Here is a 20715-nt window from a genome sequence, read left to right on the forward strand (position 1 = left end):
TCCAGGAGGAGCCAGGACCCTGTCCCTTCATCCCCAAAGAGAATTCAGACCATCAAAGAGCTATATGCTTGGCAATAGGACTTGGAGCAATACGTCACCACCCAAGAACAGTGAGCCCAGGGTGATGGGGAAACACTTTCCTCCTACTCTGGAAACTTTGGCGTGGCTTGTAAGAATTAATCTATTCAGAGTAATTTGCAGATAAACCAGAGCCACACACAAAACAGATTAAAGCAGACCAGATCTCCATCAAGTGACCAAGTTACGGTTGTCCAATTGTAGCAAAGCCAACAAAAAGATGAGATGATTTTTAGACATTTCCATGAGACCGGCCCCTATATCTCTGGAAATCTCTTCCACGTTTATAATGAAACCGAAATGCTATATGTTGCCTGTGCTTGGAAATGCAGCAGCAGCACCATGGAAAAGGGACATCTTGGGTCTGTAACAAGAAACTTGGGCCATCTTGCACTACCGTACACATTTTTCAAGGCAAGAGAATTCATAAATACAATTATACTGCGGAAAAATTTAAACATTGTAACCCAATTTCTTTTCAAAAGAATACAGAGTAAGAGGGGTTTAAGGTTAATCAACAGCCTAGGGAAATGCCAACAGTTCTTAAGGCCTCTTGTCTGTCTCCAGGGCATAGTCTGCTATAGACTTGTTAAAGGGTGACTGTCTGTCTGTCTCAATAGAGGAGAGGTCGAGGTGAACCACTTCACTTTCATAAATCAAAAGAAAGAAAAAAAAGTGAGAAAATCTCCAGAGTTCAAACATTTCTTTAAAACCCAAACTTTAAATACTAAATGGGCTTCATGGCTGCCATTTTGAAAAACATTAGTTTGCCAAAGGACCCTTTTGATTTCTATTTGAAATGCAAGCGCTCACAGATAATCCATTGAGAATCAAACCCCCACAAAAGGCTTCCTGAAACAATCGCAGCGCTGGTGAAGGACAACATTTTTGTGCCCAAAATAAAACATTTTAATGCGCTACAATCCATTACACATATATTCCTACATTTCCTTTCAGTAATTATTCATTAGAAAACATTTAACGTCACTGCAGATTTCACACTGGGCAGTCTGCACACAAAGGAGAAGAGTTGGCCCATTTATAAGGGGTTGAGGCCGCCTTTTCTCATCTGAGAAACTCCAAGGCGGTGGGGGCTGCCGGACACAACGGGCAGGCTAAATTGTGCGGTTAACGGTCAAAGCCCCCCTGCCTACTTTGACACTCATTTAAAGATGATGGGGAACAATAGAGATTTGTTCTTAGCAACTCTTTCTTGTTACGCGGGGTCTACATCGGCTGTGCCGGGCAGTTCAAGGCATGAAACTGGTGCTGATGTTCGGTTCCACCTGCCATCGCTCACCCTGCTCGCTCCTCTCCCCCCCCCCCCCCCCCCTTCCCCTTTCCCCACTTTAACACAATGAGACAGGTAAAGAATATCATTAAAAAGAGTCCCATTCAGCCCGTCAGCTTTAATAAAACAATTGCCTGTCAGGTTAATATGAGCAGCTCAGATTTTGGGTTGGTGCCACTGAGCCTGCTTTTCTGGACCAGGTTAGTAAAAAAAGCCCTCCTTGCCCCAAAATTCCCCATTCACCTCCGGGATTCCAGTTTGCACCACTGCTCCCAGGTTACAGCGCTGTCAGCAGGCACCAATGCATTCAGGCACCTGACCTAAAGTGTAAAACATTTCTTTATAACCTTTTAATTGACAAAGCCATAACAACTGCTAGGAAAGACCCTTTTGCTTTATCAGCTTGTTTTGCGTGCAGCAGAGATGCTGCCTGAAACTCTGCTTTTGCCCCTGCACTCCAGACATGCTAGCTCTATGAGTGAGGAAAGCAACAGCAATCACACCTCACTTGGGAAATTTAAGACCATATAAAATCCAGCTACAAATCCCGTCAGGCCAGAACACAGATATTTAAATACTCTCTCAGTCATTGCTTTTTAGATACAAATGCCAGAGTTTTCTTCAGCACTGACATGCTTAGATTTACCGCTGCTGCTGGACCAGAGGCAGGTCCTTAATGAATCCTGAATCTTTATTAATTGCAGAACAGGACATCTTATTAGAAAGCACAAATTCCTGATAAGCTCCACAAAATGTATTCCCTAGCTAACAGAGCTCAGGATTTCTAGCTGGAAAGCCAACATTCAGAGTTAAAGCTTCTGGAAATAAGGGAGAGCAGATTTATTCAACTTCTAGGAAAGAGAAGGACAGTCCTTGACCATCTGACGGTCCACATGTTACTGGGAGAGTAGCATTAAACAGCAATAAGTTCATGTAATCAAAAGGCTTGCAGATGAACAGCAAGAGACACCTTGCTAAGGTGCCTTCTGTGTTGACCAGAGCACCGCTCAGACCTTCATTTTGCTCTGGTAACTGCAGAGAACACACAGCAGGACAGGGCCACCCCTGGAAAATTTAAAAAAAAACAACCCCAACAACAAAACCCCAACCAAGCTACAGGGAAGATGCAACAGGTATTCCTCTGCCTGGATTAGGTTGCAGTCCCTCTGTATTTACAATTATTGCTTGTTTGGTCTCAACCAGGACTTGGCCTGCTCAGAGCAAACACACCATTACTCTTGCTTGGCAGAAGAAAGGGAGATAGAGAAACCTCTCCTAGCCACGGGGCATTGCAGGCAGGAGGTCCAGCCCTCCAGTCAGGTTGCAGATCTGCACCAGCTGCAGAGAAATCTAGAAAACCAACTTTTCACAGTTTGAACACTCTGGTTTTCACAATCACAAATCTTCAATCTTACACTAGAATTCCAGATAGAAAAAAAAAAAAAAAAAAAAGGCAAAAACTCATGACCCCTCAGTGCAGTGCTAAGTTTTACTGAAACACAAGTGAACACACCATCATGGTATTTACAAGTCTTCAGGACAGTCCGAAGAGAGAATGCACAGTTCTGGACACAGCAGGAAGGCCACAGATAAAGTAAGTATTGGTATCGCATTTCCCATAGAAGTGTTCCAACACAAACCCTGATGATAAAATCCTTTGGACATCTGAAAGTAAAGAGAAACTGGCCTGTGAAAACACTCCTCTCGAGGGAGGTGACAAGTCAGTGTCAAAACTGAAAGCAGACAAGATGAATGACATCTGGGACAACAAATTGCTGTCCAAAACAAGATCGCAACTCAAGTTACCATAGCAAAAGCCAGTCTTTATTTCTGCACAAGAGCCCCCTCCAAAAAATCACGGGCTACTTTGATAACGACTACAAAACAGTAACTTGCAGAGGCTGCAACACAAGGTCTAATTCACCTGAATTATAGCAAAGGTCACCCAAACATTCACATTAATTTAGAACATGCACTTGCTCCGTGCCTGGTTTGTCAGGCTTGAAGTAGCATCAGATGCCAAGACTGCAGTTTTGCACGCATAGGAGGAACTCAGAGGGTGCATCTGAAGAGGCTGCAAGCACAGACTCATTACCTGGTTGCAAATTTACTGGGAAGTGTAATACTTCAACAGAGCCTGGAGATGCAGCCACAACGGAGCGGGGAACATTCTTGGGAGTAAATAGCAAACCTCCTTTAAATTGATCCAGAAAACATCTTTATCAGACCTTCCTTGTTGTTTTAGTTTTCCTGGATTCCCTTGCACACAAAGCACTTCACTAGCAAGCATTAACATTCAGAAGTCAAGCACAAAGACATTATCAATAGGCCACATAATTGCTTCATTCCAGAAACTACCACCTGAAGTCCCAAGAGAGCCTCCTGCACCCCACCAACCAACCAGTCTGACAGAGGGGTTAACAGACCGGATTTGCTTTGCAGCCACCTGCAGCATTAAGCAGCAAACAGTGCGGTAAGACTTAATACAGAAGAAGTATACGTAAAGGAAAGATCGGGTCTTAACTTCAGAAGACATCCCTTTACTACTCCTCACGATACTTTACAGCACACAAAAGCTGTTTTTGAGGGTAGGGAGGGTCTGGTCATGGTACCTGTGAGGAACTTCCATCACTACCTACAGCTCTAAAACCAAGTGAGAGAAAAGGCAAGCTACTCTGTTGTTGACTTGTTACAGTAACAGAGAAGAAGGAAAAGGAAGAAGCACAGTGATCCCTCTTAGGGCATCCAAGTTATTTTTACTCCACAGCAAGTACAAAAGGTGGTGGTCTCTTCTCCAGGCAGCTGAAAGTCAGCTCCTTCCCTCCTTCTTTGGTCACACCATTCTCTCCAAACCACCTCAGAAACAGTTCTACCTCTCTTCCTTCAAGGAGAAAGAAAATCATTGCCACCCACACCGTGCAAGTCAGGTACCAGTTTACCAAGACAGTTATCCCTCCTCATTAAACCAGAAATTCTCATTTTAAAGCACACATTAGCGCAAAACCTTACGAAGAGCTCTGAACTTACCCCCACTTCTTCCATATTGCTACAAAAAGGTAGCCTACAGCAAGTCAAGCAGAAAAGAGAAAAAATAAATTCCCCCCACCTTCTGAAACACAAAACCACCCATTCTCTATATGATATTGCCACAGCAGAGCGGGCTGGAGGCAGGGGTGACTCAGCTGTTTGCTCTTATGGTTAAAAGGCTACTGAATGGCTGACACAGGGAAAATCAATCATCTGAAACAGGGAAAACCTGTTAAAATAGGTAAAACAGGTAAGTGAAGAGACATGTTTTGAAGGAGCAGTAAAACGTTAATCACTTCTTAGACTTAATCCTTAACAAAATAACCACTGTGGTGCAATTGCTGTAAAACCTCTTTATTTTTCCTCTCACAGGAAAGAAGAAAGGAAGTTTTGGTTTAATATACTAGCAGTATTGATGAATAAAACATGATGTTTTTTATATGAAATTATTTTATTTGTGCTTAACAAGGATAAAAGAAGAAAGAATATATAGAAATGTATATTCTGCTACAAGCAAATTTTTGTATATAATGCTTGAATTATTTAAAAATAAACCCTCACCAAATAGTATAGGTAATTGCTGTCAGAAATTAGATGGTAACATAATTGCAGGCTAACAAATGTAAGACCAATATATCAGCAGATACTTTTGTATTTTACTATAGTGCATATCAGGAGATGATATGAAATTCTTGGATTTAGGTGCACATCTGAATCCAGAAGTGTTACTATTAAAGTATATATTCCTCACCTTGAAAATTAGATCTATCTAAAATGAACAACTTTCTTTTAAAGAGTTTCATACAAGGACATAAGTAGCTTTATACATTATTTATGTTGTTTTTTATACTTCAAGCTGAAAGTTATTTGAGGAAGTAGAAATAACTACAGTGATTTAGAAGTAAATGTTTTACATATAAAATAAAACAGAGGGCGGGGTTGGAGGAAAAGAATGTGTCGCCTTTATGAACCCGTAAGTCTTTCCTGTAAGAATTCCTCTTCTCCCAGAGGACTATTTACAGTGAATGAAAATTATCCCAGCAATCAAACTCAGTATCTCCTTTCTGCTAGGTGGTGAGCAAAGAGAGGACATGGAAGAAAAGCAGCGTAACTGGGGAGAAAGGAAAAGCCAGGAACTGCTCTTGCATTCCACCTGCAGCCGTTGGTCTGCTCACGTTCAGGGCTCTGTGCAGCGCTCGGCTCTCCAGCCTTGGAGGAGACGACAACAATTATCGCAGTAATGAATGTGCTGGGCCCATTTGCTGTAATTCTGTCTCATGTCATTAATACACTAAATAACTAGATAAGGAGTCCTGTCTAAGGGTAAAAATAAAGGCCGTGCCAAACTCGAAACATATGTGAGTTGCTGTTTGCTTCTCAGCAGCTCACGTTGCAGGTAATGTTTTCTTTGTTTTGCCTTTCATTATGTTTGTAAAATCTCCATTTCCATGGCAGGTGGCCACATCCCCCCTGCTCCCCAAGAGCCCTGCATTGCCCGAGCCCAGCCAGAGCAGCGAGCCCAGTGCCCATTGCTACCAGACAGAGAGGAAAGCAAGCTTGATTTTAACTAGGAGAAATTCCTCTATGCTTTGCAGCATTTTTGCAAATCCAGTGTTCAATGCTTAGCAAGCAGGAGGATGTTGCTCCTGTGCCCGGTGGATTACGGCCAGTTAATAAACTGTTCCGGGAACAAGGAGCCAGTGGCATGCCAAGAGGTCCTGGGGACACCCAAGCACTGTCACAACACAAGAGTTGGTGAAACATGGGGTGAGGATACACAAAGGCTATTGCCTGAGGAATTACTCATGGATCCTATTAGGATTACTGTGCTGATTTTATGGTCTTTAAAGCTGACCTTCAAAAGGACAAATTGAGAAGTAGCAGGGTAATGCTGCTTTGGGTTTTTTGAAATGAGAAACGCAGGTCCTGGCTCGTTTTTCCTGGGAGGATGAATGAAGAAGGAGCAGGTTTAACGTCAGTAGGGCCAAAGAAGCTGCACGGGGTTATCTGACAAGGGTAAATGAGTTTTCCTTTTCGCATTTGGCTTTTTTCTGTCTGATAACTGTAATTTATGTATGTCAAACATCTGTCATGTACTATAACAGTGGGAAGGAAACCTTTCACAGCAAAGTTGCAAAAGCCCCCAGCTACTAAAAACTGTCAATAAGTCTGGATCTGTCAAACAAATATACATTAAAAGGGAAAGATAAGAATGATTTTTTTTTAAATTGGATAAAATAAAATACTTTTTTTTCCTCAGGAGGAATTATTTTTAAGCCTTCTACAACTGTTAATTAAAAAGAAATTCTCTCATTCCTATATCAGTTTAAAGCCTCAATGGCAAGGTACCTATCACATCCCATGGACTATCGTTATCTTTATGCTTGAGTTTGGATCACTGAATGAGGTTGTCTGCTGTCTCTGATTCAGCTAGACCATGCACTATAGAGTAGCAACACTGAAAATCGCATGCAAAGTTGAAAACCCTTTGGTGTTGCAATAAGCAAAACTCCAATAGATTTAATAGGATCATTGCACAGCCAGGCACCCACATCACCTCCGAGTTCAGCAGTCAGTACTTCAACTTGCTGAAATAGATCCCTTTATCTCCCTCTCTGGTACTATGACACATCGAAGCAAAACCACTATTACTTCCTTTCACTCTGTGTTATCACCAGACATAAGATGTGGAAGGAATTAATTATGGCTAATTAAAAATTAAATCCTCTTTTGCCTTTGGTCACTGTATTTCTCTCTCTGACTCAGTATATGCAGCTCATGCTCTACTACATTCTGCCTCTGTCACTTTCTATTTTGGAATAATTTGCTTACTTCTCTTTGGCTTCGGCATCAAGCTCTGTCATTTGGTCGTCGCGGTGCCAGCTGCAGAGCTCCAGTCTGGCTCCCACCTCTGCTCCCTCTGCTCTGTGCCGCCGCTGCTGCTCACAGCTGACCACCTTTGCTTCAGCACCTCTCCCCAGTGACTCAGTGTCACTCCTTACTTCAACCCCCCCCCCTTCTGCAAGGGCCTCCCTCTCCTTATGTGCCGAGCTGGCTCTCTCCAGCCCAATCACTTGATGGAGCAGCTCTCTGCGAAGCTTTTCAACTGCGGTTCCTCTGAGGACACCAGCTCTGCTGCACAACTGACCTTCGTGAAATGCATCGTGAGAGTGAACTCTGTTGTCCCTCCCAAACACAGACAACAATTTTCTGTGGGGAAGAGGAGAAAAGGAGGTGCAAAGGAACCACTTTTCCTTTGAGCAGGTCTCAGCACACTGATGCTCAATAAGTAAATGGAGGATTAACCAAGTTACTTTGCAGCAAGTGGAATGTTTGCCAAGTAGATCACAGAATTTCGCCATGTCATTCATTCACCTACGAGTCAGCTCTGGACCAAGAATGTCAAGGTTACCTGGATGTCTGTCCCACAAAAATAGCCACCAGGTTTTGTGATGAGACTTGATGGAGATTGCCAGAGGCAGAGTGCCACACCAAGACTGTGACCACTGTCCAAACAGGCCAGCTTCAGAACTTCCTAAGCATTTAGAAAGACTAAACTGGACTATATAAGAAAACAGTCTGTGTTAGTCACGCAGTACTGCTACGAAGGTCTTATAGAATTTCCCCTGGAAGTTTTGCTACAGTCTATGGCAAGAGAAAGTCATCAGCAGACATGGAGAAACCTGCACCTTAATTGCAAGAGGTGTTATAAACAATTGAATTTTAATATCTTCTTGGAAAAAAGTAGCTGGTTTGATCCTGGAGTTCCATCTGTCATCTTCTCTGTCAAGACTTCATTATCATGCAAGTGAGATGTCACCCCAGTCACAGCTTCCAAGAAATTTCTTTGTCAAAGTCCACTAAATTAAATTAGCCAGCAGAGATGGAAAGTGAACATTTACAAATACACAGGTATCAAGGACAAAAGTTGTTCTTACTGCTGAAGGCATATTGTCCAGGCTAAATGCAACACACACTTTTGCACCATGAAGTTTTTTAAATGGGTCTAGATATTTGTGACTGAATTATACCAGTTGTGTGCTTTATAAAAATATTATTTCAAAATCATTATACCATCATCTAGCCTATGGAAATGCACTACTCAATATTTACTAATGCGGTTAATAGAAATGTCATACGGAACTACATCTCTAGCTAGTTGCTAATACATCTATCACTATAGCCACTAAGAATTAAAGTTACCTGGGTATCCATCTTGAATGCTGTTAAAGTCAGCTGTTAACAATTATTCCAGCTAAACCATTCAAAAGGTGCTTTGAACTTGTTTAAGGTTCTTCGTAACACTGTGCACCTAGCTAGGAGACTACGTTCTCACCCGAATACAGTACCATTAATAATTTACTGTGTGAGTCAGGGACTTTGTCCTATGGTGCTTGCATACACTTAGTGGCTGCTTTTCCAAGATAAGAACTAGAAACTGTATCTTCCTTGAGATTACATTGCAGGCACCAGTGATCTTTGATGAGTCGGTATAAGCATTATATGTTAATTACGAACTACCAAAATAAGTGAGTGCATCCATCTGCTGTTTTAAAACTGCCCCTGGAGTCAGCCCAATCCAGGACCGTGCCAGTGCTGCAGACTGGATGGTGGGTGTTCATCTGCTTGTTCAGAAACTGGAATGTTAGAGGCTGTACGAGCTGATTCGAGCTGGAAGCTTGAAGGTTAATAATGTATATTCTCTTGGTTATAGTATCTCTCTTCCCAAGCTGAGGCTAAGACATGCTTAAAAATTAAAAGTGCAGATATCCTACAAAGGAGGAACAGATGCTAAGACTACACATTAAACTTTAACGTGATTCCAACTCACATACTAAATTTTACCAGCTTCCCTGCATTGCTGCCACCTCCGCGATCTCTCCACCTGACTGTGCACTGTGATAGGGCACAGGTGTGGGTGCAGACTTACCCTAAAGAAAACAAAATCCAAACAGTGTTATAATGAATGAGTACTCAACTCTCACACTCACATATTGTGTTCTCCCTTTTTCTTCTACAGGGTCCTGACGTGTTGTAACCAGATCTGAGGAGAGGCAGTCCTACCTCTGCTGGCATCCTCGCTGCCCGTCCTCACACTCAGTCCCATGCACATTAGCTGATGAAAAATTAGACCTTGAGCTTCAAGCGATTTCTACAGCTGCTTAAATAAAGAGAAAGACAGAGAAAATGTTTATTAAATTCTTCCAAGATTTATCTAGCAATTTATTCCCCATTACATACCGTGTGGTGCATCTAAAGTGCATGTGCATATTTATGTAGGTGTCTGTGAACCACAACAAAGCAGCAGAGTGCATAGCCATGCAGAACGAACTTTCATCAGAAAACTGAGCAGCAGCAAAGGTTCAGGCTAACAGTCCCATAGACTAACTTGTGTAGCTTCTGTGTACACTTGCGTCATAGGAAATGCTGATAAACACTGCAAAGCCACTCAGTTTAGATCTTAGGCACCTTCTAGGAAAGGGAGAGGAAAATGAAAATATTAATATAATATGACAGTATAATACATAGATGAGAACCATATGAACGTGTATTATTGACCTCAGGGCAGACACACTGAGGAAGATTCGGTAGTTTATGTAGGGCTAGCCATCAGAGTGGAGTTGAGTGTATCACCGAATGTTATAAGAGATGGAAAACCAAAGCATGCTCATGCCCCGTCAAACTCTCAGAAGTGAGCACTATATTGATCCCTCGCAATCACTTATTTTGCTGACAGAAGCTTTTGTGCCCATCCTTATCCCAAAGTCACTGTCTTTTTACACAGACAAGGCAGTATATTTTCAGTAAACTGGCCTGGACTGTTTGATGCATTATGGTGCTGTTACTTTGCCCACCAACAAAAGCACTGCTACTCTTTCAGACAGTTACAACTTTCAAGTTGCCACCAGATAAAATACCGAGCGTATCTTTTCATGCCATCCATTCTCAGCAGGGAATGCTGAGGAATTGTTTCACACAGAGTAGGAAAAAACAAGCATGGAATTAAAAGATAGAAGGAAATAATATTCTTTACTGACAAATGCAAAATGACAATTGTATTTGGAGTCAAAGTGCTATGATGGGCAGATATGAATGAGGCTCTTCAAACACTCTTTGCAACTCAGGCGTGAGAATTTAACCCAGAATCCTGCTTTATTCCAGCACCCACGTTGGTAAAAATAGAGATGAAACTACTGCATTGCATTCCCATCTGCACAACAGAGCAGTAAGTTCATTCCTACAGATAGTTCACAGAGACGTCTCACCCAGGAAATCATTTTAATGTGTCCTGTTCTTCCCCAGACACACTGCAAGCACAGCACTTGGGTACCTGGCCTAATTACAGAAGGAATATTTTAGTGGTTGGAAGTGGCTTCATGCCGCAGTACCTTTGTGTAGAGAGATCACCTTTAGCGGTTGTTTATTTCAGGAGTTCAGATTCCTGCCTTCCTGTGACATGATGAATGACTTTTAAGTAACATAATATCTGGTTTCCTCCTCTTTCACACACCCATTTCATTGCCAGTTGTCTTCAGTGACCAGATCCGAAAGGATTGTTTGCAGTCAAAAGGGAAAGAGAAATTCTTTACCGCGTGCCCAGCCTCCTCTTGTCCATATTTAATTGAATTCTTGCTTGTGTTAAAATGCTTATCAATTATTCATCCCTGAACTCATTAATTCCAAACATCCCAAGTAATAAATAGGACTGCTCTACTGCTCTGTTAAAAATTCCAGAATACTTTCATTTTCCCTTTTAATCTGTTCTCCATGTAACTGCAAGCTAACCAGTGAATTATATGGGCCTTTCCTGTATATATTATTTAAAGAAGAAAGCAGGCTAGCAAACAAGGTACAATACTGGTGCTGTGTCAGCAGGTAGCATGGGACAGAGTCATCAGCTTAGACCTGAGTCTCTCCCGTCACTGCTGGGGCCGGTGATGGCTAAACAGCACTGAGAAAAAGTCCTCTCCTTTCAAACCAGCAGCTCAGACCTCTCTTTCAGCCTCAGTTTTACCATTTGAAAAGAGTATTTTTTGACAAGCTAAATTAAATCCTTGACATCTTTTGTTTATAACCCACATTCTTTCTCAAGCCAGTTGAGAGGAAACAAACAAAGCAGACAAAAAAACCCCAGAGGGAACAGGAGATAATTTGATCCTGGTAAAATACAGCAAAACCGCAACCTGCTCTCTGTGAGGCTCTCCAAACCACGCTGCACTTCAGTAATAGTACAGTTACACAAGACCAAACATTTCAAGATGCAAATACTCTTCTTCTGTCACTTTAAGATCAGAATACATTATTTTTGTGTTGCATCTAAGGCCCAGACAGCAATTTCGGCACTGCTGAGCAGGAGATGTGCCATCTGTACACATGACTACTTGACAGAGCCAGGGCAGTCCCTCTGATAGTCAGCACGCCTTAAGCTTTAAAACCCTGCTGAAAAGAGACTGTTACAAACGGAAGCCTTTTTTTCTTACAATTCTTTAATATCAATCCAGCATGGCCATGACAATCCATGAACCTTACGTAGTAACAAGGTGGTGTTGCACAAGCCATGGAATCATGAACGTATCCCATTAAGAAGTTCATCTTCGCAAGGCAAATGAGAAATCATGCAAATGTGATGCATACTGAACATTCACTGAATGCCTTGGTTTTCCTACCTGTAAAATGGGACTTGTTTTACATTTGAATTTTTACTGGCATCACTCAGAATGGTATTTGGAAGAGGAAAATCCACCTTCCCATGGCCTGGATCTCACGGTCTTCTTGTGGATTTGGCATTCTGGAAAAAAAACAGAAAAAATAATGTCTGACAAAATGTTGTCTACACTTTTTTCATTAGGCCATGCAATCCAATAAACCTTTGTTCTTCTCACTTACTTCTTTTAAAATGAGCATATCTTTCTGCTTGCTCTTGAAATAGGGAGGAATTTCTCAGAATAAGGATTTCAAGTTTCACCCTAAACTGGAAAACATCCAGACAGAAATTTACTGAGCAAGCAATGTTGTGACCTGACAGGAATACTGGAACACACAGAAGTTAATTAGTGCAACAAATATGGAAGTAATATTTTTGTTAACTTTGTTCTGCTGCTAACAGAAGAGAGGGTGACACGTGAAGCATTTTAGCTCTGTAGCTGAAAGGGGTCATTATGCTCCCGGAGAAGGTGTCTTTCATCCTTGGAAGCTCTCTGCTGGCTCTACGCATGTCAGCTCGGGAGCCAGTGGCTCTGGTGTGAACTGCTGTGCACAAGCTCTCCCGCCTGGCGTCTGCAGAAGGGCTCAACATGCAAGACATAGTTTCGTGATGACAGAAACAAAACCCAGTGGCTTAAACAGACTGGCAAGTTTTGATTTTCAAATATGTTCTGATAATAACTGGGAATGATAAATACATTTATAATGATTTAATAAATGATCTAGGGAGCTTACGTCTGCTCAGAAAGAGGACTGATAGGGTGGGTCAGGATTTGTGACACCTGGATGCAGCTCTGCTTGGCCGCAAGCCTCTAGTGTGAATTTACCCAGAAAATGCTTACTGCACACATGATAATGCTGTACAAATAAAGCATGTGTATAAAAAACCTAGAAACTAGCCTGCTTTCCAGGATCCAAACCACTTAGGTCCACCTTATCTCAATCTTTCCATAGCAGTGTACTCTATCATCACATAAATACACCCTCAAAGCTTCACTTCCCCATCTGTAAAATATGACTAACAATACTTCCTCTGCCTTGCATGGTTGCTGTGAATATTCAGACATAAATTGTTGTGCAGTGCCCAAATGCTAATGTACGAGGAAGCCATTAAAAATCCCAAACACAGATACAAGGTTTTTCTAGGGGCTTGTAAAGCTGTAATAAATCTATTTCAATCTCACTTCTCATGCAGGTCACTAAATCTGTGCCTATAATATTAGGAGTGTGCTGGCTAACTGGCCACAAGCTATACAAAAGCCTTTTCTCTCCAAGTTCAATCAAAAGGACAACAGCGTATGACAGACCCCTTGTATCTTTCGGTATTTTAGCCTGTCACAGCAGGGACCTCCTGCAGTGCTAGGAAAAGAGGGTTTTTCTGCTGGCCAAGCTAAAGCTAACAAAAATACCTAATGAGTAGAAGAGCCGAGAAGCTCAAGCATTTAGCTATGTCTGAAGTAGCATGTGCGTACTGAACGCGGGCATGAAAAGTTAATTCCAGAGATGCTATCAGACATACCTTCAAGTTGGAGTAAAAAAAAAATACTTTTTTTGGTAATTATTTTTACTTCAATTAAAAATATTTTGGGGAGAAATTATACCATTCCCCCCCAGCCTCATTTTCTCTCTACAACAGGGGAAAGGAAATCCTGTCCTACAGCCTGAACACTGTCACTGACTTGTGTCCTGCAAGCTTCTGGTCTGACTCTTCCCTTCCTCTTTCTAGCACTGGTTTCTCTCCTTGCTAACCTCCATCCCTCTCACCCATAGCACAGTTTCCCACCTGCCTGAGCTACTCCTCCTCCACCTTCCCATCACTGCCCTCACTGAATTTCGCGGGGAGGAAGACGGCGTGGTTTGAGGAGCTCTGTGCCATGTGGCTACCCTACCCACGCAGAGAGTTAGAGAAGCCCTGCCCTGTCCTGGGAGAGGAGGAACTGAACATGCTGGAAATGCATACGAGGGTGATGGACATTAGAACGCAGCGCATGCTGGGGTTTGGGAATGCAGTGTGTGGCACTGGAGTGGAGGAGGATTCCCTGGAGAGCTGCAGATAGGAGAAGTGTGTCATACCAATAGTACCTGAGATTCCTATTAGTCTTTCATCATGGACAATATTCCCTACTGTTGCTCTAAAATATAAAGTGCATCCTTGCAAACTAATAAATTGGGGTGGGGAGTCAAATGGTATCTACCAGCTGCAAGCGATACTCCCCATAGGAAGAACGAAGGTAGAGCAGACCTTTGATCTATGATAGCACCGTTGCTCAAAAAAATCAATACAGGGAGAAAAAGCTAGAGATTCAGTCCAGTATAAGAGACAACAGAATATTCATCCAGGTGTTACTCTATGCTGAACATCGTTCAGAAGAAACTTTCGAGGCAGCTAGGAGAAGTAAGGCATAACTGACTTTTGGTCTGGAAAGGATGCCTACACACAGGCCAAGGAAAGCAGTTAGAAAGGTATGGTGACTATATAAACATTGGGTAGTCCTTGTTCTTTTTCTCCAGGACAATCCTAGCCTATAGGCTTGATGACATACAATTTCCATGATTAAGCATCTGTTAATTAAACACACAATGTATAGTTACTAAATACAAGCTGTTTGAGCTCTTAAGAAGGCTAGAGTTCCTGCCGTTCCAAACAGAAGGATACTTGTCTTGGATTGCTAAACACACATTTTGTGAAAAAATGTCCAGTTTGATTATGTGTGTCACATCTCATTAGGGAAGTGGTGTAGTTTATTTATTTGACCTTCAAGCAAAGCTGAAGAGGGAGCTACAGCAAATGCAAATATATTAAAGGAAATGTCCTTTGAAAGAACTATCTGTTAACCTTACCTGTGTAAAGGGAATCTTGCATCTGAAAAATCTAATATTTAATCAAAGCCGTCTGTAATTAGGAAACTTGGTTCCATGATCTTTAATCCAAAGAGAAGTATCGTTGATGGATTGCCTGCTTCAATAACTCTGGCAAAGCTGAAGATTCAATAAAAATTGACTTTGTCTTGCAGCCCACTGCTGACTCACTACATGCCGCAAAGAAAGAGCACAGAGAATGATTTTACAAACTCTTGTATGACTGAAGACTACTAGAGTAAGGATGGTGAGACTGGCTCCTCCATCAGCATGGCTTGGTATGTTCCTTCCCAATGAAAATTCAGTACATGACCATTCATAATATTTAAAGCAACATGCACCTGTGTAACAGCATGGTTCAATTCCTTCTTTATTCAGGGGTGTCTTTACAGAAAAGCACCACCTGATAGTGACAAAAATGTTCACTTCATGACAGAAAAAGGCCAAATGCTCTCTAACGAAGCAGTAAAAATGCTCTTGTTGAGGTATACAGAGGTATCTTCATTTTTAAATTCTCAGTAAAACTTCCACTCAGGAGTTTTGGGAAAACTTTCAGGCGTTTCTTATATTTGCATGACTATATAGTGACTGCAAATCTGTTTAAAACTATCTTAACCATTGCGTATGAATCTATCACAGACAGCCTGAGGTTATTAGAGAATAAAGAGTTGTTCTTCACCACCTTATGCCTACATTATGATTTTCAGTATAAAAGTCTATATAGCGAAAAGGTTCAACAGGTGCACGATCAGGTCAGATTCTAATCAATGTATGTGTCATCACGCAACAGGCAAGTTTTAAATAACGCAGAGCTCAAAGCAGTAAAACTATGTAAAAGCAAAGCCTGGAACCAAAACCTGTTGTTTCATTAAACTTAAAATACAATTTGACTCTGTCATACCAATGTATATGAGCTATCTGCATTAAATTGTGTTTAATTTAACTCTAGAACTATAGGGCCCAATTAAAAATAATGAGGCCTGTCTCCAACTGTCAGGCTCAATTAGAGATAATGGGAACTGATAGCTCCTGGAATAGATTCATTTTTGTCTGATAGACGAACTGGGGCAGGGGTCTTGGCAGGGGTCATTGGAATAGACCCGGCAACAAAACATGGGTCATTCAAGCTTAAGAAGTCTTAAGGAACCTAGTTATTAAATAAGGAAGTAGGAAGTAAATCAAATCCAAAAGCACATGAATAACCCCAACAGATTCTTTTTTCTGTTACATGCACGTATACTGCAATTCATCAAACCATTAAACTTCCCATTCTAAACCAACAAAATATATAATGCATAAAGGTTAAACCTATTTGACAAGACAAAAGAAAAACTAGAAAAGTAAGTGCCCAACTTCATATTCCAGTGCCAGTTTTCAGGAGTTTAGCAGGATCGATATTTTTCTTAGGTAATGCTCCAAAGACTGTAGCAAAATCACTGAGCTTTTATTTTACATAAGTGTTATAAAAAATAAATCCAGGAAAGATAATTTGAATGTATTAAGAAACCTAGCTGTCTCGATAGACATTACATACAATGAACAGATTACCTCCTATTCAGCCTCAGCAATAAAAATAGGAAAAATTTGTCAGCTTTTGCTAAGCACTAAGATGTAATTGAACAGTCAGACAGATTCAGAAATGCACCCGAAAGGAAACCATTTGTCCTTGAAGAAACATGAATGGGCGATACGGCGCCTGGCAACTTTTAGGCACTAGACAGTAGCTGTCATTTTAGATGAGTAATTAATCTTGAACTGAGAGGGAGATATGGAGCCCTGTTGACTGTTTATTCGGCTAGAATGACAGTCAGTGTCTGTTAGCACCACTTGGACCCTGCCTGGAATTGGTAACCTCTCCCAGGCAAAGCTTGCCTGCGCATCTATTGTCAACAGCAATGACTCTGAAGTTCGCGTTGGGCAATCCTGACACGCCGTGCCTTGGCTCGCCTTTTGTTTCTCTGTGAAGACACTTTTTTAATCTAATGATATCTTTCTCAATGTCTAACGATGCTCGTGCAACGTGCCGCCAATGGCATTTTATCCTCTGCTCCCCTCCCCCCTTACACGTACAGGCCTGCAAAGTCATGCTTTGCATTTTAAATCTGTTCTCTGTGATTTCTGAGGAAAGAAAGAACAGCCGAGCATTTGAGTTTCTCCCCAGTGTGACTTATTCTGAAGGAATGCGCAAATTTATAATTTGACCCATTGTTTTTCTTCATACTTCCCTTCTTGTACGCGAAGAACCTCACAAGGGGACTCTCTATGGCCACATTAGAACAACACAAACACGTCATTGCTAAAATACAGCATAGGCAATACAAAGTACCAATGTTATTCCCTTCCTCCAGTGTCTTCCCTTGGTTGAAAGCACTGAGAGGCAGTCACCCCAGGCTCTGGGTGACAACCTACTTGACTTGACCCATACATCTGTTTGCTACTCAATGGCTATACTCCCATGGGAATCAACATAGGCAAGAGGGTCTTTGGAGCATGAGCCATGACTATCTCTGCATCTGTGTAACACTCAGAAGAACAGGGTGTAGATTTCAATTACAATCCTTAGAAATGATAGTTTTAAAAAAACTAATATTAAATTGTACATATTTCCTCTAGTCTGAAGTATACCCAGCTCATGTCACGCAGCACTTGGGAAAACAGAAGCACTGAGGTTTTGGAGAATTCTGTTATTTGTAGCAGGTGTCACCTGCACTCAGTACAAAACCTGCTCTTAGGATGCACAGCTGTGTGTCTCTGGTGGGAATTCAGGTGTATAAGTGAATATGTGTACATATCCATATTTACATGAAGTGTTGACTGTTGAAGATAACAACTTAGAGGGATGTGGCCCTTAGACAACTTAGACTCTGTGGCCTCGTACTCATACACATGCACTTAGCTTCACAGAAGGATACATGGTGTTCAAAGTCATGCGTAGCAAAGCACTGAAATAATCCACACAACTGGCAACCAGTAAAGACGAGAATGAATACATCAAACTTCAGTTTGCCAAGCTGGCCAGGGATAACATTCTGATGCTGAGTAAAAGAAAAAAAAAAAAAATCACTTCTCCATGCAGCTTGCAAAATCGTGCTACAATCCTGTGTTTATATAGCACTGAAGTAAAAGCAAAGCCAAATGCCAACTGTTAGATTTCAGTTTCCATGTATCAAATCCTACATAGAAGATAATTTTATTTATGGCTAGTTCCGCCTCCCTTATGAAACCAGAGATTCTTTTTATTTCAACGGCCAGGACTAGACCCTTGGTTTCTTTTCAATTTCACAATAAAATCAGCTCACTGTAGCTTGACGGTGTAATCTTTCTTAAAGGGCTCAGAATGGGTATGCCTTTCTTCAGCAGGTGCATCTCCAGAATCAATTTCTATTGCTCCACAGAATGCCCTTAGTTTGGAATAAAAAGTGAGATGTTGCTATCACTTAAATCTGAAGACTGTCACCACTAGAATAATCAGATGTTTATCTTACACTGCCATTTGAAGACAATTTGAAATACAAAGAAACTCAGCAGGCAGTCAATGAATTCCCCCCAGCCCCAACTTAAAAAAAAAGAACCTTAGGGAAGGAAGAGAGAGACATATAATTCATCTTGAAGATACTGAAGATTTTTTTCCCTGTCGAGTGGTTCTAGTTTTGAACAGGGTATACTGGAGGGCATCGTAGCACTGGGGCACTTCCCACCATTCAGTTGGTCACCTATGTACTGTAGCAGAAACTGCCAAACAATTGGTTTATTCTCTTGTGATAGTAACCCAGGAAACAAATCTATGATGACACTGTTACATGCATTCGTGAACTTAGTGGCCTTGTAGGTCACTGGACAAATCTCTCTAAACTGAACTGTTGACAGTTCTTTGCAGGGTTCCCCTCAGGAAACTGAAGGTTAATTGACCATTCTTTTAAACCATGAAATGCTTTTGAAAATGTTAGTTTTAAGTCTCGCAGCCTAAAGTCTGATGAAACAGCATGTCTGTACTGTGGTGTCTTCTAATTACTAAAATTAAGAATTTTGGTCAGGGAAGGTGCAGAAATGGTTTAATTAGATTTCTGTCTCATGAAAACATGAAACAACACTCATCTATAATTGTGATATTGTTTAGAAAAGAAATGCTGAGGTAGCAGGATACCTACTAGAGAAGCTGTTCATAATAGAACTGACTACTTCTTGATTATGTTAATTTGATGATGGCCTTATTAAGAGAAGGGGTCTTAAATTTTCAGTCTTAGATCCTTAGAAAAATATGTCCATGCTTATCTTCGCTCATGTGGATAGTCTCACTGACTTCAAAGGAATTATCACAGTGTTGGTTTCTGCAGGATACTTCCACCTGTAAAGTTATAGTCATGCAAATACTCACATACACAGAACCAGGAATCCCAGAAAACACCCAACATCCTTGAACGACTGGCAGGAAAGTAGATTTGCTTTTATGAGCTATGATACACGCATAAAACTAGTTACATATTCACCTAAGATTTACAGAAGCTAGGAAGAAAATGGAAATCAATCGTTCTGTCACAAATTATGAAAGCCCTTTATCATACTGTATTTGGGCTTTCCACATTTAGACTATTACCCCGACATCCTATGGGTGTTACTTTTTATTTGAGATAAAATGTGTCAGTGTATATACTAAAAATATTGCAGAAATAGAAACCAAGAAAAAATTATGTATTTGTTATTAACATTTTTCTCCAGAAACCTTAAAGAGTACTCTAATTGAGTATTACTACTCATGGTTAATAAACTTAACGCGATCAAGAAAATATGAGTTCTGCAAAATTTTAAATCCCAAACTAGACTTTGGCCTTTTTCTAGCTGTTGTCTTGTCACTACACTTCTATGTAAGAAGTATCAGTTTGTATGTCGCCACATTGGGGTCTTCAGATGATGCCTGTCTCTCTGTGTGGCTCAGCGTGTAGCATACCAGGCAAACTTAATTCCACTCTGTCAAGGTTAGACATTACAGCAGCCTTGCTGGGAAGCAAGGTGGATCAGACTGGGCTCTTTCTGATGCTATCAGTTATGCTCCAGGTGTCCATCACTGTGTGAAGCAACTGATTTAGTTTTTCAAGGGCTGAAGATTCAGCTGTGCCTCCAACTGAGGTAATGAATAGCCTCTCAGAGCCAAAATTCCCAAAGTACTTACGTAGACAACATTCATTGCTTCTGTGACAAAAAGTTGTATATTTAGCCAAAGCTGAAAGCAGGTAGCTGCAAAGTTTTCCTTTTTTCTTCTTTCCTAACTTTTCATCTACAAAAAGGAAAAACTTTATGTGAGCATAGGTATAGATAAAAGCATTCATGGTCATTATCTGCACAATACAACCCATGGAGATTTGCTGAAAACAATCAATCATCAGGACTATTTTAGGAAAAGCTCATTACTACGGTGAAGAAATAGGTGAGACCTACACATGATTCTCTGCAGTATTCTTCTTCAGCTCTAAATAAACCACAGTCCACAAAAGAGCAATAAAGAGATCAAAACTGATGATTTTGTCTGCAGCATGGTCTGTTGCTGAAATAGTCTCTTTCAATGACAAAGTACATTGTAAATTATATCCATCAGCCAGCAGCATATTGATTTCCTTCTGGGTTTGGAAAAAAAAGATAATTTTAAAAGTATACATTTTAACCCCAAAATGCAAAATAAAAGCATTAATGCTATGCTGACATAGTACAAGGATTTGTTCTAACTTTACTGTCTAAATTTAGGACATTAAAAATTCAGGGTG

General features: G+C 41.0%; 1 protein-coding gene across 1 annotated transcript in view; it reads right to left on the minus strand.

The window, feature by feature from the left end:
• The window catches only part of MYO1H (myosin IH), a 39302-nt gene extending 31960 nt beyond the window's left edge, over window positions 1-7342 (minus strand). Inside the window, exon 1 of the mRNA XM_052797702.1 lies at window positions 7229-7342. The gene's annotated coding sequence lies outside the window, so the exon portion shown is untranslated. The remainder of the gene's footprint in view (window positions 1-7228) is intronic.
• Between the last annotated feature and the right edge of the window lie 13373 nt (window positions 7343-20715).

This window comes from Harpia harpyja, chromosome 9, assembly GCF_026419915.1.
Source record: "Harpia harpyja isolate bHarHar1 chromosome 9, bHarHar1 primary haplotype, whole genome shotgun sequence".
Classification (NCBI taxonomy): domain Eukaryota; kingdom Metazoa; phylum Chordata; class Aves; order Accipitriformes; family Accipitridae; genus Harpia; species Harpia harpyja.